General features: G+C 29.7%; 1 non-coding gene across 1 annotated transcript; it reads left to right on the top strand.

The window, feature by feature from the left end:
* Positions 1-351: 351 nt before the first annotated feature.
* LOC113458086 lies at positions 352-455 on the top strand. The gene has a single exon (XR_003378526.1). It is a non-coding gene; the product is annotated as a U6 spliceosomal RNA (small nuclear RNA).
* The last annotated feature ends 2667 nt before the right edge of the window (positions 456-3122 follow it).

Below are 3122 nucleotides of genomic sequence, written 5' to 3'. Positions count from 1 at the left end.
AAAATATATAAAAAAATAAATAATAAAAACATTTAAAAGGACCAGAAATATCAATATTGCAATGGAAAAAAAATATCTGGTAATCAAAAACTAGGAATTATTTAAGTTGAATTTTAAAAAATCAATAAGAGTATTGATTTTGATTTTCAATATGAATACTAAGAAAAATATAATAGAAATAATTTATTAAAATTTAAGAGCCACATCACAAAATTATTTTAATAAAAAATATCAATGTTAAATTCAATTTTAAAGATATAAAGATTCAGCCAAGAAATAGTAATTCTCATCAAAAAATAAATTATGCAAAAAAGACCAGAAAGAAACTTTAGGATAATATACATGAATATTATGCCTGGTTCAGAGGCACATATACTAAAATTGAAACAGAAAAGAGATTAGCATGGCCCCCGTGCAAGGATGACATGCAAATTCCTGAAACACTCCAAAATGTTTGGAAGGAAGAAAGTTGTGGTTAAGATGTATTATATGAGATAAGAATAAATAAAAATTAAAGTAAAAAACTGCAGTAAAACAAAATGTAAAAACATCAATAAACCAGTAATAGATTAGTAGATAAAGGTTAATGTGATAACCAGAGGTGAACAGTAATCTAAGGTCGTTAATTAACAAGGAAACTTTTACTGTTAGTGACTCAAGGTTAAAAACAGAGACAATGTATTCTACCAATCCTATCCTCTCCAGGTTTCAAGACAATGAAATCCATGGGGAAATTAAAATGGTGAGCAATATAGGATATTGCTATTTCCAATTTTCACAGGAGATTTTGCAATTAAATGCCATCTCTCTTTATAAGAAAGCCAAACTAAATTTTAACAATGCCAATGTCTAACAATTTTTGTTTTTCTTAAAAGAAAATATAATTCATAAATAAATTAAGAATACACAAGAATATTTTACATGCTTTTCTAGGGCACATACAAAAGTTTCTAAAGGGACTTGCTGTAATTTCCAAAATCATTTTCTGCAATATATTTGTGACATTTAAAATATCAAGCACATAGATAATTTCTATTTAAAAAGCAACTTAAGATGGGCTCACAGGGATTCTCAGAATTAACTGAGGTTCTATTGGTAGGAGTATAGTGCATTTCAAACAAGAATGGCACAACATTAATTTCTATTGGCTTAATATTAGTTTTTAAAAACAGCTCAACAGGTAACATTAAAGTCTTTTAATGTTTTTAAATTATTACTCACTCATTCCTGTTTACTTAAATTTTATTTTAAAACATGAAGTGGGAAATTACACCAGAAGGTTATGAATATCATTCACTTAGCTTGTTAAAATGGAAACATCCTGAATAGTAGCATTAAAAACATCAAAATGAGAAAACCTAAATGTGTGTGTGTGTTTGTGTGTGTGTGTTGATGGAGAAAAAAAATAAATAAAACACAGATAACAGAAATTAACAAATATAAACAATAGGGAGAGAACAAATGAAAAAGATAAGATGAATGGAAGGGATTTATAAGATAATAAAAATGATAGGATATATGTGTCATTACAGTTCTAGAAAAAAGTAAAGAGGGAGAGACTCAAAGGTTACTTGAAGGAATGTTTCAAACTTGATCCCCTCCACCCCAAAAATCTATAATAAACAAGCTGAGTGTAACACAATAGACTAAATCCCAAGAATTTCCTGAAACACATAATTTCTGTAAGTAAACACACAAAATGTCTTGAAAAGAATGAGTGAAAAATTAGATGATCTCTACATAGGAGAAAAATAATTCAAGTAGCAAATTTTTTATAACAGTAATTCCCAAAGATAAGAAAATGACAAATCATTACAAAATTAAAAGAAATGAACTGTCAACCCACAATTAGATAGCCAATTAATCCCAATTCAGGACTAGGAAAAAATCAAATATCCTCCGACGGAGAAAATGAAACAGAAATTGTCACAATCAGATCTACCCTGCAGATCTAACTTTAATATTTTTAATTATCACTTTGGAATAGATAATGGAGGGATAGATGATAGATAGATAGATAGATAGATAGATAGATAGATAGATAGATAGATAGATAGAATCTTGAAATTAAAAATGTATTTTAAATGTTGACCCTGATGTTCCTGGCAAGTCACTTTAGTGTATTCACTTCCAATTTTTTTTCTGATAAGGCTACAGATGTTAACTAGGTCAGATAAACCCCCTCAGACTACCACTAATTATCAATTACAATGCACAGAAATTTTGAATAAAAACTATTCAGAAAACAAATGTTGGTATTAATGAGAGTCACGTTAACCTTCTTCACAATATTCTTTTGGGATTCTTCTTATTTTTTATTAAAACAAGTATTTGAATTGTGTAAAGAAAAAATCCACTTTTAAATTGGGTCGTCAACTATAATGTGACTTCAAACTCAGAACCTTGTACACATGATAGATGATATGGAAATAAGTATTTGGAAAGGCACTGGATGACTTGGGGGAAATCTGCCTACAATGTGATAATCTACTTAGGGTGATCACCATCTCATGGAGATTGAATTTGTTACTCCTTTTTGGTTCCCTCTAATTATCTTCCACATGTTATTTGCATATACAGAGAAATGAACTTGCAAACACATGCACACACCACATACACAAATATTAATGTCTGGTTACAAGTAGTCATATCCTATGGATTGTAGAAATTACTGAGGATTAAAAGATTTAAATGCACAGTTTCATCCATAGTATTTGGTTTAAAATTGAGAACATAGGCACACAAATAAAATGTAATGTTTAAGACGATATGATATGACCCAAAATTTTTAAACATTTCCTTTAAATAAAAATCTAAACTTCATTGGCTGTGCTATCAAACTCTAATTATCAGGTTTAGATGGTCTCCCAGTTTCTCACTGCACATTTTCTGCCCTGATGATTTTCTGGCAAACAATCTAGGTTGTAGTGTAACTAATTCTTCATTTCTTAGGTATCCTTTCCTCATTGTAACAATGCAATTCACATGCCCTTATTTTACAGGACACCCCAACTCTCTTAGTAAATGTCAGAGCATGTAAATCTGAACTACTTTCCCAAACTAGAAAAGACTCCACACAGTAACTGCTTCTTCCTTTAGATGAATGTGCTTCCCCAGTAACA

The sequence above is a fragment of the Microtus ochrogaster genome, unplaced genomic scaffold, assembly GCF_000317375.1.
Source record: "Microtus ochrogaster isolate Prairie Vole_2 unplaced genomic scaffold, MicOch1.0 UNK2, whole genome shotgun sequence".
Classification (NCBI taxonomy): domain Eukaryota; kingdom Metazoa; phylum Chordata; class Mammalia; order Rodentia; family Cricetidae; genus Microtus; species Microtus ochrogaster.
This window is presented reverse-complemented; position numbering and strand designations above follow the sequence as displayed.